At 43.1% G+C, this 16,705-nt stretch overlaps 1 pseudogene; it reads right to left on the bottom strand.

The window, feature by feature from the left end:
• Nucleotides 1-1,109: 1,109 nt before the first annotated feature.
• LOC131905582 (reelin-like) lies at nucleotides 1,110-1,841 on the bottom strand (annotated as a pseudogene).
• Between the last annotated feature and the right edge of the window lie 14,864 nt (nucleotides 1,842-16,705).

Below are 16,705 nucleotides of genomic sequence, written 5' to 3'. Positions count from 1 at the left end.
TTTTTTTAATTCTTATTTTTTAATTTTATTTATTTATATTTATTTTTATTCAAGCTTTCTTGACTGGGACAGTACAAAGGATCTGTATAGTGTGGGATAATACTGCTTTGTCATCAGAGGCTCCCATCACAACTGCACAGTGGCACCTTTTAGGTCAGCCTTCACTGACCTACCACTCTCTCAGCTAGCAGGCTAGCTAGCACCTCTGCCTAGGGTCACACCAAGTGACAACAATCTCAGTCAGTCTGTGGGTCAGGTCTGGGTTGTCATTCTATTGGATGTTCCTTCCACTTCAAGGATTTCCACGACCCCAGAAAAATCGCCAGATAATCCTCGGAAGAAGAGCACATACAAATAAGCCCGTTTGTTAAAGAGACTAGTTACAGAAATTAATTTCCTAAAATTAATCATAAAATTCCACAGACAAGGCTGCCACCACACCACAAGAAAGTTGTTAAAGCACTGTTTTAAATATCTAGGGTGAATGTATTCAGACTAAGTGTTTCGGGGCAGATAGGAAGGTTTTCTGAAACAAAAAACTCCTGTGTATTCACATGCAAATCCATGTAAAATGCCAGCGGCCCATCGATAACCTTCTGCTATGTCAACACCTGTAGCCTATCAGAGACAGCATCTATGGATGGCATGAGTTCACCCAACAATAGTTTCTATTTCATTAGATACAAATATTTTGTGGAAATTTTCCTATTTAATGGTTTCTATCATTGTTGAAGAAGTCCCAGTATGAATACAGAAAGTAAACATATTTTATTTCCCTCACATAATATATGCACTACATTAAATTATTCTTCTTGTTGCTAAATTTTATTTTTGAGTAATGTTTAACCTCGATGAAGGGCTGCATAATGATCCCTTTGGAGAGGGATCCGCTTTTGGCGAGTGGCATGCAGCCCCTACCAGGGAGTTAAAGCTGTGTGGATACAAGTCATTAGTAAGAATCACCCAGACAATGCTAACAGCACAGCAAACACCAGAGCTAAAAGGACAAGGGAATGAGAGAAATGATCAATTACTGGTATTTTAAACGACTCTTTGAAAGAATAAAGGGCTGGAAACAGCCGCTCTGTTTCTTGGGGTCTGCCTCACACTCAGTAGATCGCTAGGGACTCCTGGCTGCAGAGCAGCGGGAACTTTCGGGCTGGTGGGCAGCATGGGCAGCCACAGACCAGAGCGCTCCAATCTCTTGGCAGCTGGCCTGAAAAGCCCAATGACAACCCCAGCGCCACCTGGGGATCCACCAGCGGGGACTCAGAAAGGGACAAAAGTCTGGTATCCAAGTACTGGAGTTAAGAAAACAAGATGCGCAGGTTCGGCAGCTGCAGGAACTGGGAGTGAGGGGGAAAGGCAGCAGTACCCAAGGCTTGTCTGGCATGTCACACAAGCGCCAGTTCATTCCAAGATGTGTCAGGGGACTGTTGAAATCCCAACTCAGGACTCCATTCTCCACTAACTTCGTTCTGTCTCCCGGGCAGCGCACCCCGCTGTGGTAGGAGGTTGTCCTGGTCCCTGACTGGCTGGCCCCTGGGAAGAAGGAAGAGGATGGAAAGATGCGTTCGCGGGCCACGGGGGCGCATAGGGGTGCCGTGGTACCTACCATGGTATTCCTGTCCCGGTACGTAGTAGGTGGGGTTGCCCGCAATGTGCAGGGAAATGAGCACCTCGCCCTGCTCCCCATCCCCTTCCAGCTCCCCGTGGTGGGTGCACAGGAAAAAGAAGGGCGAGAAGCGCGGGTAGTAGCCGGTGGCCGCGTGCGCCCTCAGTGTCGCCACCAGCAGCATGGCCAGGACCAGAGTCCGCGGCGCCCAGCAGCCGCGCTCCATGCCGCCGCGCTCGGTGCCGCCGCGCGCCCCGCGCGCTCTCTCATTCAGTTTTGGAGCCACCCGCACGGAAGAGCCACGCGCAGGGGAGGCGAGCCGGCCGCGGGCTCGAGCCGAGCGGCTCCGGGCAACCGAGCCCGCGGGGAAGTTGGCGGGAGACCGCGGCTCCCGAAGTTACTTTGGGCCGCGGGAGCGAGAGCGCGGGGCCGGAGCCGCGGGCGCGGAGAGCTTGTCGTCCGCCTCCGAGCGCCGCCGCCTGTGTGCGCGACGCCCCTCGGCCGGGCCTGGGAAAGCGCCCGCCCCCTCCACACCTTCTTAAAGCCCCGGGCGCCGCCCCCTCCCCCCGCCCCCCCCCCCGCGCCGTCGCCACACGTGTCCCGGCCGCGCCCCCGCCCCCGCTCCCGTCCCCGCCCCTCGGGCTCCGCTCGCACCTCGGGCTGCGCCCGGCTCACACGCGTCCCCTGCCCTCGTCCGGCTCGGTCCTGAAGGGCAGGGCTGCTCTGTCGCTGCAAAACGACAAACCACCACGGACGGACTGGCTGACGGGCTGCCCGAGGAGGCGAAGCCCTGGGCCCGCAGCTGCCCTTCTGCGAGGATGCGCGGGGAAGCCGAGGGCCGCGGGGACCGCGCCGTTCTTTGTCTGCGCTGGCTGCTCCCCGCGCCCCTCGAGGCCCGCCGCCCCGCAGCCCCTGCGGCCAGCACTTGTCCCGGTGACCCGCCCGCGAGTGGCCCAGAACCGCGACGGTGCCCCGCGCGCCCTTCCCAGCCAGGCCTCGCAGCCCCGACGCTGCCCCCGCCCGGGTCCTCATCTGCAGCCAGGCTGACAGGGAGATTGGGTGACAGTGGGGATGCCAACTGGAGTGGTGCGGGGCCAGATTGTCGGGCTGCTCGGTCGTGGGGACCCGACAGGCGCGCTTCGCCAGACTCTGCTGTGAGGCTTTGCTACCGGACTCCTAGGGCGGAGATGGGGGCAGTAAATTTTAAGTCCAAGTTTATTTCTTTACATGTCATGTATGACCACTGTGCCTGGGGTGGGGGAGGGGAAGGCATGCAGAGGAGTGGCTGGCGGCAGCGATGAAGCGGGTGGTAATGAGCTGTCGCACGCAGGACTGCGGAGAAGTGAAATCATCCAGAAGCAGGTTTTTAACGGAGCACGGCTGGCAGGAGCCCTGCAGCATCCGGAAACTGGAGAACAGCGCTGCCAGGGTTTAAAGCATTTCTCCACCGTCCCCGGGCTCACCACCAAGCAGGGATAAGCAAGCCTGCTTGTACAGAAACCCGGAAACCGTAATATCGGAAAGGATAGTCAAGCCCGAATTTGGGAGGGGGGTGTCAGAAGGCGGTTTTTTCTTCCTCTTGCCCAAGCATAGTTTCGGCAGAAAGGGCCTAACTGCCCGTTGGTCTCCTACACTTCAAATCCTCCCGAAGTTCAACAGCTGTATAACATACACACACACACACACACACACACACACACACACACACACACACACGCAACTAATAATAATTATTAGACTGGCGCTCTGTGCCATGCAGGCTACAGGCTGCAGATCCTTAGCCTAATGGAATTCTACCACCACCACCCCGCTACCAGAAGAAGCAAAATTCGCTCCATTTCACAAGGGAGAAATTAGAATTGTTGATAGCTTGTCCCAAATCAGGTGAAAGCTGACCCCAGTGGCTCTTGGCCTATTACTGTCCACAGCCTTAGGCAGAGAGGAAAACACGGCCACCTCGGTTTGGGGCAGACCTGGGAGAACTTCCTCTTCCTCCAACCTAGATTGGGTTGCTATAGCCGCAGCTGCCATTATGGTAGTTTAGTCACAAGTAGCTGACTAAATTAAAATTTGAATTCTTCAGTCATATTAACGACATTTTAAGTAACCCACAGCTACATATGGCTAGGTGTTGAGTTAGTGCAGACTTGCGGACTATCAGACAGAACTGTCACATACGGAAGAGGACAGCGAGTGTTTGCCAAATTCTTCCTATATACCAAAGTGCTAGGCGCCATGCTGAGAGCCGCAGATAGTTAGGTGCCAGACCACATGGAACTAGTGTTGGGAGAGGGGGAAAATTAGAACAGTGGACAAAATTACTTCTGACAGGAGCAAATGCTATGCAAAAGCAATAATAGGAGTGTATAGTTTAGTTTATAGGGCAAAGGGGTTGCTTCCCACCGAGTGGCCAAGAGAAGCTTCTCTGAGAGCGTGAAGGGGGAGCTGAAACTTGTTCATGTGGAAGGGCCGTGTGAACATGTGGGAAGAACGGTGAGGCCAGGAAACCAGAGTCCAAAGGCCCTGAAGCAGCACTGAGCTTGGACAGTCAAGGCTCAGGAAAAGCAGCAAGAAACAGGAAGGCTGCTGTGGGCTGAAGCAGCAGATCAGAGCACCTAGTGATGGGAACACTCAGAGCCATGCGATCATATTGTAGTAAGGGACAGAAGGCTGAATGCCAAAGAGTTAGAGAGGTTTCTGGCTTCTCACCAGTTTTTAAACATATATCAAAAGTAAATGATTTAATCTAATTTACAGCACAATTTCTAACATGCAATGTACATTGACTCATTCACCAGTTCAACACATGATAATTGAAAAACTATGGTATACAAAGCCCTTTGCTAGGCTCAGGGGAAATGCAGTTCCTGCCCCATGGAAGTTACCTTTCAGTGGGAGAGACAGACACCAATTCCTATGATTAATTATAGAATCACAAAATTGATACATGCTCTTAGGAAGTAAAAAGTAGCAGGAACAAAGAGGACAGCGTTGGCTTAGCTGAGGAAGAGACGGACACCAAGATGTGCAAGGAGCTGACTTCAAAAAGAAGAAAATAGCTCTCAGGCTGAAGCATCTTTGTGCAAGAAAGAATCATGGTGGAAGAGGAAACAGAGCTCCTGGCAGACAAACACGTGGGCGGAGCTACAGATGCAGGCAGCGGCCATCCTCTGTGAAGATTGTGGTCTCTACCCTAAAACAATGGTGAGGCAGGAAGATAAGGAAGCCACTACCTACCTATCGTAGTCGATGTGTGCACCTAAAAGATCATCCGTGTTACACCAGTAGATGTCAAGGAAAGTTCACAATTTGCTGAGAAGATGAGGGGAACGAAGCTGATGAGCATCAGGACTCACATCTATAGGCATTCAGAACAGATTCGATGGTGGATTGGAGACAGAAATAACGGGGACAGATGTGTTAGCCGTCACTGATGATGGTAAATTGTGGCAGTTAGGGAAGCTGTTTTTTAAGTCTTTCTTTTTTTATTTAAGTGAATAAAGCGGAAAATTAACATATCACTGAAGTGTGAAAGAAACGTAAGTATAAAATATGACCTACTCATTCACATTAGAGAGATGGCTCAGTGGCTAATGGCACTGGCCACTCTTCCAGAAGACCAGAGCTCAGTTCCTAGCACCTGCATGATGTTCATATCTGGCTGTAACTCAAGTCCCAGGAGATTCAACACTCTCTTCTTGCCTCTGTAGGTACTAGGCATGCACATGATGCACAGACATAGACACAGATAAAAACACCCATACACGTAGTTATTTTTAAGTGATTGACTCTGAAGTACAGAACAGTGTCATGGAGTGTCCTGAGTAAACTGCAGCCACACAGCATTAGGCAAAAGTCTCCATGGCCCTTTGAGCAATTGCTCTTCCCCCAAGGCATGGAGTGGACTTTCAGTAGGTTGTTCAGGATTATTTTTTTTGCCTGTTTTAAAATGTTATATAAATGGCATTATACATTATATTTGATTTTATATCTGGCACCTCTGGCTCAAATATCATGGCTGTGAGAATATCTATGTTGTTACATGTAGCAAAGGATTATTCACTTTTATGAATATATCTCATATACAAAATCACCATTCATTATTAATATAGTTTTGAGTTATTTTCATCTTAGAAATATGTTTAAGTTTTGGCTATTGTTCAGATATAAACACTGTGGTTTAAAATACTCTTCCATGTATCTTTTGGTGAAACCAATATATATCCACTCCAATTAAGAGAGGGAGAGCTGGACTGTTGGGGAAGGAATCTATTTCAATACAGCAGTTCAGCAGAACTGCTTTTTTTTTTTTTAAAGTCCTTACATGTCAAATACGAAGTAAAACCAGGAATCCATAGATAACAAAGTATGCAGCTCACCCAGCACTTTGATACATCTACCCATTTCTGTAGTCCTTGCACGTCCTCTTTGGTGGCCGGGTGGTGCATGAGACAGGAGATAAAGCTCAGGCCCCAGGTGGGGAGGGTGATAGGACTGTGCTACTCAAAGTGGCTTTGCAGATCAGCCCCAACACTCCAGTACTGGCCCAGAGATATGTACAGAAATGATGTTTAGAAACTCAGGGTAACTCCTAAGTGGTATTCTGTGTTTGTACTTTATGAAGGTGTCTGTCTATGATGATACAAAAGGTTACAAGGCATGATAGGAGATGCATGCAAAAAGCTGTGGCCCATCCCCAAATCTCTAGACCCTCTGTGAAAGAATGAACTAAGAAAAAAAAAAAAAACCTTCCACATTCATTTTAATATTGACAGATGGTAGTGACATCATGGGGACCATCTCACCCAACTTTAAAACTATGGTTTAAGAAATTCTAGTTCCTTTGTCCAGTGACTGATGGAGGCAGATACAGAGATCCACAGCCAGGCACCAGGCTGAGATCCGGGAATTCAATTGATGAGAGAGAGGAGAGAGACTGCAGGTGAGGGACGACGAGATCATGATGGGAGGATGTGCAGAGATGACCGGCCACACTAGTGGAAGCCCATGAACTGTGGACTGGTGGCTGTGGAGCCCCCATGGGACTGGACTAGGCCCTCTGGATATGGAAGATGGTTGTTTGGTTTGAACTGTTAGGGGGGCACGCAGGCAGGGGGATCGGGATCTGTCCCTGGTGCATGGGCAGGCTTCTGGGAATTCGGTGCCTGTGGTGTGACACCTTGCACAGCCTTGGTGCAGTGGGAAGGGGCTTGGACTCGCCTAGACTCAGTGTGCTGGGCTCTGCTGACTCCCCATGGGAGACCTTGATTTGGGGGATGTGGGGATGCGGGGTGGCTTGGGAAAGAGGGCTGGGGGGTGAAAGGAGGGGGCATCTGTGGATAGTATGTAAAGTGAGTAGAAAATTTCTTAATAAAGAAAAATGAAAGAAAAAAAAAGAAATTCTGGCTCCAATTCACACTTCCATTTCATTTGAAAGACCTCAAGCCAAGACTGTGTGTCCTGTGTTTGAAGTATACCTACACAGTTTGCAGAAATGAATCCAAAGCATCTCCAGGAAGAGAAAGGAGCAAAAACTCCAAGTCAGGCTTCAAAATTTTCCATCAGCCAAGGACTCATGAAACCTGTTCACAATCAAAAATCACCAAGACCCAGTGAGTGATGCAAGCAGGTGATCAGAATCATGTCCACAAAGGCCTCTGGTATTGGAATTATCAGCTAGCAACATAAGATAACAAAGTTAGAAAAAAAATAACATTTCAAAAAACATAACTAAGAATAAGGGACCATCAGGAGTGACCAGGTATTCTCAAAGTAAAAATTTGTAGTATGAAAAACTTAACTCTTAAAGATAGAGGCATCTGCCCCTGAAGGCATAGGTTACTTACTAGCTCTTCACATACAGCAACTAGAGCCAGCATAAACTGTAAATTTATAGGATTATTTAAAGAAAGTAAAGGAAATCACCGAGAGATTAGGAAACTTTTAAACAGAAAGAAAACCCCTGGATGCATCCTTTACAGGACCCTGTGCCCAATGTGCAGGTTTGTGTTCTGAATGTGGGAAACAAGCTCCTTTTAAGTCAGTGATATGCTTATTGGAACCACGTGAAGGAAAACCCAAACAGTATGCACAGAGACCTCCCAAATCTGTGGAAAGTCAGTACATGGCAGCCAGCTCTTCAGATAAAAAGAGGGGAAGAGTGGGCTTTTCAATGCATGTTCCCAGGCTGTTGGTTAATGACATAAAACAATAAAATCAGATCATATCTCCCCACAGACTTACATTCATAAGCCTCTTCCATGAGTCTCAGAACCTGGAAACCAGCTCACATGGTAATAAGCTTTAAAAATTGGAAAAATAAGTCGTATATTTAGATACCATTATCCTTTCTATTTTTCCTGGCACCTCCATCACATTTATCTCTCTGTAGACTGCATGAGAGTGACTGTCAACTTTTTGGACATAGCTAAACAGAGGTTGATTTGGAGAGTAACCATGTTTTAGTTTAGTGGGTAATAACATGGTTTGTATTAAATTGGTGGCTGCTTAAGTTGTTAACAAATGATTTCAAGAAAAACTTTTCTTGTCCACTGTGTTGACCTAACTGAAGTCATGACATGTAGGGTCAGATGGGGAGTCACATCTTGTAATGAACCCTGTGAGGAATAGCTCCAGAAGTACGCGGTTTGTGGAGGGGCAGCAAGGTGCAAAGTTTTTAGTCAAAGCTGATCAGTGGGAAATTATTCACCTCTTCTTATACTTCCAAATGGCATTCAGCCTTGTGACAAATTCCTGTAATCCTAGCATCTCAGAGGATGACATAGTTCCAGGCCAGCCTGAGTTATGGCAATTGTAGAAAAACAGCAACAACTGAACAAAAGTATTTCAAGATGTTAGTTCTCTTCTGTGAGGAATGCATGAAATAATGTTTTAAAGCTGCAGCTATGTTGAATTTTATATATAACCTGAAATATATGTAATTTAACTCAAATAGAATTGCCTGTATAATAAAGTCACAAGTCTGAAGTCCCACTGTTACCAGCTCACACAATGAAGTCTCCTGCTCCCTGAATGTCCCAAGTCACAGTGCTGTGACACATATTGTTCTAAAAGTCTGAGAGTTCCAGACAAAATGGCTCACAGGATTGCTAACAATGTAGAAAAAAAATAAAGAAAAAATTTCAGGTGAAAAATTTCCCAACATATTCATTGGTAGGACAATGTACATATCATTATTACGCATCATTTCATGATATTTTATATGACTGGGAACAATGACTTTTCTGAACATTTAATGTAAACAGAATCGTAACATTTTTAGGTTTATATTAAGCTTCTTTGCTTAGCACAATATTTTGAAGTTCATTCATGCTGTAGAGTGTGTCAGTAGTTAATTTTGGGTGTTTTAATTTGCATGTTTTCTAGTGCTAGAGGTAAAACACAGGGCCTCACACATGCTACGCACACATATGGAGTTTCTGAGCACTGAGCCACATCCACAGATCGGGTTACTTCATTGCTAAAGCAGTATCCTCATGTATGGTATATCATCCATGTCTTTGTAATTATGAGTGACATTGCCAGGAACATTTCAATGGAGCTTTATATAAGATGTACACACTCGTTTTTCTCAGGCAGATACTAAGAAGTAGGTGGTGTGGAGCAGAGATTCTCAAACTTGCCTGTGTGGCAAGCCTCTTTGGTGGACTGATGAGATCCTGGGCTCCTCTTAGGTTAATGCTTAGATATTTTTAATAACTTTTAATAAAAATATTTAGGATTCACAGTAAAGAAATCATATTGAAATGTGGATATTATCAACATATTGAAAGGTTACAATATAATATGATGTTTCTATGAACCTTTAAAATAAGATATAGAAACAAAATTAGCAATTAATATTTTCAAAACTATGGTGAGCTTAGACTGTGTTTGGTGTTCCCTGAATCATTCATCATACACAAGCTTGAAGCATCTATGCTCGCTCTTCATGACTGACATGGTTAGTGGGCAGCCTCATAACTGGAGGGAATCCTTTAACCCAAGCCAGGTTCTCAACCTGTGAGGAACTTGAAATAGAACATTCCACTAGAGTGTTCTAGAGTGAACGGGAATGAAGAGCCATTCAAATGAACTACTTTAACCCAAGCCAGGTTCTCAACCTGTGAGGAACTTGAAATAGAACATTCCACTAGAGTGTTCTAGAGTGAACGGGAATGAAGAGCCATTCAAATGAACTACTTTAACCCAAGCCAGGTTCTCAACCTGTGAGGAACTTGAAGTAGAACATTCCACTAGAGTGTTCTAGAGTAAGTGGGAATGAAGAGCCATTCAAATGAACTACTTTAACCCAAGCCAGGTTCTCAACCTGTGAGGAACTTGAAATAGAACATTCCACTAGAGTGTTCTAGAGTTAACGGGAACAAAGAGCCATTCAAATGAACTACTGTCACAAATTCAACACTTAGCTTAAGAAGCGAGCTCAGAATAAGAAAATATACCCTTATTGGGCTGGATAGATGTCTCAGCCATTAAAGGCTGGACTTACAACCAAAATCAAGCTTAGGTAGACACCAAATAATACTATTTGTTATTTAAGCATTCACAGGTATACAGTAGAGTAGGAAGAAATGTATAAGAATAACAAATTCAGAATGGTAATTACCTGTAGGAAGGGAAAGATATTTTAAGGAAAGATACAAAAGATTTAAGTATATATTGGTATATGTTTTAAATAGACAGATTAGCTGGGTAGGTCCACTGGTATTTGTTGCTATATGTTGTTTTATGTATTGTATTATACATGTAATGTTTCTAATACATTTCCATACATGTACACTGTTTCATAATAAGAAATTATCATAATAAATTAACTCTTAAATTGTGTAATGAAAAATTATATTCCCACTTTAGTGTTAATTATATATTCAAAATGTTATTGAGCATGTCTGAAATGCTATACAATAGTCAAATTATAGAATTAATACTGGAAAGGAAATATGATATCATCTCTCACATCTTATTCTCAAGTAAGTTCAGTTTTTCCATGGTGGTTTGGTTAAATTTTAAAGCTGCCTTCAAATCCTCTTAGAGATAATCAATATCTCTGCATTAATTCTCTTTATGTTTCTTTTACTTTTCTATTAACTTGAGCTCTTTGGAATTTTCACAGACATCATTTCCAGGTAATTTTTAAAATTCTGTACAATATTATTTGTAGATTAGAACTGACAAAACCTTTTGGTTATAGCTAAGCATACCTTAACTCAGTTTAGTTTGATGAAAAGGCTGTTTACTGATTATGAATAGTGAAAAGCTCAGGGAAAGTTTTAGCCATATAACAACTGAAAGAATGCTGCCAGACTCTCCATCCTCTACTACTTATTTTTCTTTCCTAGAATGACATAGGTCTTGGGCAGACCCTGGTGACATGGTTCCTAGCCAGTCCAGGCTTGTTTTATCATGAGATGATTGAATCTGATTGGGCTGACCAAGACTCACAGGTCAAAGCTCAAACCAGTTGCTGTAATAGAAGTGTGATTGTCCCAGTCTGGGGCATCTCTCCTACAGCCCACTGCAGAGACCCATGCATCTAAGCACACGCAGGAGGAGGGTGGGCCTTCTGAAGGAAGTATACCAAAAGAAAGGTGGGAATGCCATGCAGAGCCAGCAACAGTCGTCCACACTGCCAACTAGAAACTCAGCCTATGCCCTGTCCTCTTGTCAATGCAGACTGTCTGACAAAGTCTGACAGCACTGGTGAGCTGAGACAGGCTCATTTTTCACAAGTGACATTCAAGGCAAGGTACGTTTTAATTTGCTTTTGGTTACTATTATTATTATTATTATTATTATTATTATTATTATTATTAGGTGGTGACCAAATTCAGGGTAAATTATAAACAGGAACTCTGACACTGAGCAATATACTCAGCCTAATGAATTTTAGTTTTATTTAGTAAAAGGTCTGGAGCACTGTAAAACAGAGGCCAGGATCCCCATGCTCTCTAAAACAACAGTGTTAATAGTGTTTTCTGTTTGGATCCTCAGCATGCTACTTCCATAATAAAATTATATATAAATAATATATTTTCCTGAAAGCCTTCTAGTATAGTTAAATAAAAAAGAAGGATTTGTTTAATATTGTTAGATTCAATGCTGTGTATACTGATGTAATGGGAAAATTATTCAGTAACACTTCACTCTGAGAAAACACTACCCACATTATCTATGTCTTACTACACCTGAGGTTACAGAAAACACAATAGGCACTTGCAGAGCACATGACCTTGTTGCACACTTTTCACTACAAAAACAATTATTTTGGAGTTAAATTGCAGATTAGCAGTGCTTAGAAAGCAAATTTTCTGTAACACACACACACACACACACACACACACACACACACACACGGGGGGGGGGGATTGGAGAGATATGCCCACTTTGTCCAAAGGAATCTTCTGAGATATTTCCTTATAAAAATCCCCCTGCTTATGAGCAGTTATACTGAATGTAATGAATTGATTAAATATAGTTCAGTTATAATATGCCAAGTACCATGCCAAGCCATGGTGATACAAAATGATTGAGTTATAACTGAGTGGAATAAATGTACATAAAACTGAGTGGAAGAAATATGTGACTCTGGCATGATAAATATCTTGAGAACATTGAATGTCATGGTTCTGGTACTTGGAGGATTATGATCTGGAAAACAGTCAGATACAGTGACAATGATGCTAGAAAATGTCTCAGTGAGTAAGAAATGTCTTAGGGGAGACCTGGGCTCAGTCTCAGGGAGGAGGACTCCCCCAGGGACAAGAGAGTAGAGTAGGAGTAAGGGGCAACCAAAGTATCATCAACAGAGGCCTATGCAAGCAGGGTGTCCAGCCAACTAACGCAGGCTTACACGAGTGGGAAGTTACAGCTAAAGATGCAGGGAGCTCTTGAACACCTGGTGAAAGTGCCTACAGAGAAACTGTCACATATCCACTGAGGTTTTACTCATATAATGATAATTAATTTGTCTCAAAACATCCTAGTGGGATGTTATTTTCCATGGAGATGGCTATAGGCTGGAGATTAGGTTAGGACCTAGGAAACTTTCCAATTAATCTGATTTATATAACCATAGAAGATTTTGTGTAATCATATAATTTATAACAGGTGTTTATGTGGACTGACAAGTTCAAGATCAAGGCACTGGTACGTGGTGCTTGGGAGGTCCTGGTCTTTGCTTTCTAGGTTGTGCCTTGAATGTTGCATCCTGTGGAGGGGGATTCCTGTTCACACACAGCAGAAGACTGGAGATAGCAAACCTCTTCCCACTGATCCATTCTGGGCTATCTGCCCTTATGACCTAAACCCTTTCCATTAGGTCTCTCCTGGACACTGTTGCACTGGAGATTAAACTGTTGACAACAGGAACCTGGAGGGACAAAAACTTCCAAAGCACAGCAACCGCCTGACACAGCTCTCATTGTAACTGTCCCAGGGGCTGGAACAGGCACATGTGAGTGGCTGTGTGCCAATACAACTCGAGTTCCCCCAGACAGGCAGCAACTTTTCAAGGTTTCTCCTAAGCAAACGGCCTATGCGTTCAACCAGAAGTGCAGCCCATTAACCGTGCTGATTCCAACAGTAAGTCCTTCTGCCTGGGCAGCTCTCCTGTGGCTCCCAGAGGCCATGTGGACAAACTCTTTCTCCTGCTGGGAGTGGTAGAAGAGAGAAAGAAATCTCTGCCGTGTCTGCCTAGTTCATCCCCTTCCCTGGAAAGGCAGGAGGGAAGGAAACGTGTAGATAAATGGCTTTTCTTGTTCTAAAGTGAGCTTCCCTTTTGAGTTCATATTGTACAGCATCCAACTTGCTGCCTTCATCGCAGGCTCGACCATGTGTGGCACACAGGTGTGCATGGAGGTAATCTGACTATGTGCAGGTTACAGGGAACATGGCTTTCTAATTGTGAGTTACTGCCCTTTCCTCCAAATACAGCAAATCAGAGTTAAGGTTTAAGTCTGGCCACACAGGCCTATTCAGCACACTGAAAAAAGTCTGTCACATTTAGTGGGTGTGTGGGTCTTAGACCATAAAACTCGCCCTGAAAGGCATAAAAATGTTCAAGAACTGGGAATTTATGCCCTTTTTTTGGTTGGGGGGGATAAAATTGTCTACCTCTAGTAATTTATTTTTCTCATTCTTTGTCTTCATTTGAATTTGAGAAAGTCTTTAAGGATTAGAGAGAATTTGTTCATTCCAAACAATTTATCTGTATGAATTCCTTTTTTGTGTACATCACACGTCAGAGACACACAATAAAGCCACCATTACTTGCCAGTTGCATGAACTTTGATCTTAAATGGGACATGGGTCAGTTTCAAACAAAGTACTAAATGTGAAATAATAAGCAACTTCCATGCCTATGATATTACGAGATTTTATTTTTCACACAGTAGATACAATGGATATTTTTGTCTTTATTTTTTAGTTAATGGCTATAGTATGGACATGGCTCAAAATGATAAGCTTCCAGAATTACATGATTTGGCATCATATCTCTTTTTTCCCCAGATTAATGAGAAATTTGTTAATATTAAAGGATTTAATAAGTAAAAGGCCATTTACAAAATTTACCTTAAAATTAAAGAAATATAACATTGAAAATTTTATAAAATTGGTCACTGTTAAAACATAGCTTTACATACTTCCTGCCAATGTCACAGGAACTATTGCAAGAAGTAATTTTTAAAACCTCAAGTTAGCCGATTCACTATCATTTATATAACTCATAGGAATATGCTAAATATATCAAGTTTGACATTAAATTGCTAGAGAAGGTTTTCATAATACGGTTAGTACTAGAGCTTCAGCGTGAAGATGTAAATGAGCTTGGGTCTGTGGTTGAATGTGTTGAAAGCCAGGTGGTTTTATAAATAATTGAGTGGTACAAATGGTTTGAGTATGGCTTCCAGGTTTTGCATTGTTTTCAACCCTCTAACAAAACCCCAGTCCTGTGCATGCACGGTTAGCCCTCATTGGTTTGGACTATTTAAAGCACTTTGAGTTTTGTTTCATAAGAACTCATAAATGCAAAAATTCAATAATATGGTCTTAATGCAATTCATGAATCTAATAAATGTAAGTTAATTATTGGAAATTACAGCTATAATTTATTTTAAAATACAATGAACTAGTACTTTATGAATTATACAAATGGTAGTTTGGATAAATTGAAGCCTTTAAAATTGTCACTATTATTATTTTTCACAAGAACATGCAGCATAAGCAGCAAATGCATACAACTCTGTCCTAGCAGTGACCAGTTTTGTAACTGTTAAAGCATCTGATTTCTCAAGCACAATCTAGATTTTTGTCAATGGATTTTTACATTACATTATTTTTAATAAGACTCACAGAATTATTTATGGCATTATTCTTCCTTTCTCGGAATTTCCCTAATTTAATTCACACAACAACTGCCTGCATGGTCTTCACTTACTAATTCAACTTGTGAATACTTAGTCTATACAACCTTACTCCATAGTGTGTTTGAAATATTGACAATCACAAAAAATCTTTCATTTAAAAAATAATTTACAATTTAATGCATACACAATGAAACTGCTTGTCTTTTCAGTGAAGGTGAAATTCAAGTCAAAGATATTTATAGCAATTTTCTGTTCAGTGGAGCTATCTTAGGCCTTTGGGGTGTCATCAGCTATGAAAGCTGGCAAAGAGATACACATTTCACGGTCTTCTAATGCATAGTTCTCAAATAGTGCTCAGAAATACTCTGATAGTTAACTATCCATGTCATAAAAGGATGGCTCCTCATTTTCTCTTCTTGAGAACACAGTCTAGCCATTCTGCATCCTTCACCCTTGGTAGGTAAACTGCCATGCAGATACCATGGAGAGGATTTTCTCCCAAAACAGGACAGTTTGAACTCCATGTGGCTGGAAGTGAGAAATGCTTCTCAGTTAGAAGGCTCAGGGACCAAGATTTCCCAGTGAAGGGACCACATCCCTCTATGCAGGGATACAGCCCTTTGACCTGAGTGGACAAGTTGATCCATGATTGAAAGGCTGGTGGATTATGTGGGGTCAGGAGCTTTGTTTTCAGGGGCAAACCCTAAATTTTGTATGTCACTAAGCAGTGCCTTCTGGGAAGTCAGTTATGGGCTTGTGTGACAATATTTCTCACTGAATTTCAGAGTGAGTCACCAGTAGGTGACTGATAAAGGTGTGGCACCACAGACTGCCCTGTGATTTCCAGGTCAAAGGAAAAGGAAATAAAGAGGAGGAAATGACAGCTTCCAACAGAAGAGAGGGCTGTGAAGGATGTCACCATTGAAAAATATCGTTGACCTCAAAATGACCTTCAATAGGCTAGTGCTCCCGCTGAAGGATAAGCTAAGCCTAGACTAAACTCTCTCTCTCTCTCTCTCTCTCTCTCTCTCTCTCTCTCTCTCTCTCTCTCTCTCTTTCTCCCTCTCCCTCTCTCTCTCTCTCTCTTCCTCTCTCTCCCTCCCTCTCTCTCTCTCATCCTCTCTCTCTTTCCCTCCCTCCCTCTCTCTTCCTCTTTCTTTCCTCCCTCCCTCCCCTCTCTCTCATTAGGATCTCCTGTATTCCCTGTAGAGCTGACGGTAAGTTCTCTGGGGTGTTTGAATTACAGATATGCACCACTATGCTCACCTTACAGGGAGCTGGTGATCAAACCCACTGCTTCATGTGTGATAGGCAAGTATTCTACTCACTAAGCCACAATTCCAGCCCCCCAAATTAAATATATGAAAATTAATATGAAGCTTTGTCTTTTAGCAAGTAAGTTGTATTGTTATTAAAAATAAATTTTACTGCTATTTAGGTATACAATATGCTATTATGGGATGTATATAGACAATGAAAGGTTACCATAGTGAGGAAGGTTATTAAAGTATATGTCAGTCTATACAGTTATCCATTTCTATTTTTGTTTTGGGGGGCATACATATACTAGTATAAATCCTATACAGCATGTACAATATTCTTATTGCCTGTAGTCCTTATGTTTTATATTAGATCTCTAGATTTTTTCATCTTACATATCTGCTACCCTTTCCACCATATTTTAAGTTTGCTAATATTTGTTATA

Source organism: Peromyscus eremicus, chromosome 3 (assembly GCF_949786415.1).
Source record: "Peromyscus eremicus chromosome 3, PerEre_H2_v1, whole genome shotgun sequence".
In the NCBI taxonomy this organism is placed as follows: domain Eukaryota; kingdom Metazoa; phylum Chordata; class Mammalia; order Rodentia; family Cricetidae; genus Peromyscus; species Peromyscus eremicus.
This window is presented reverse-complemented; position numbering and strand designations above follow the sequence as displayed.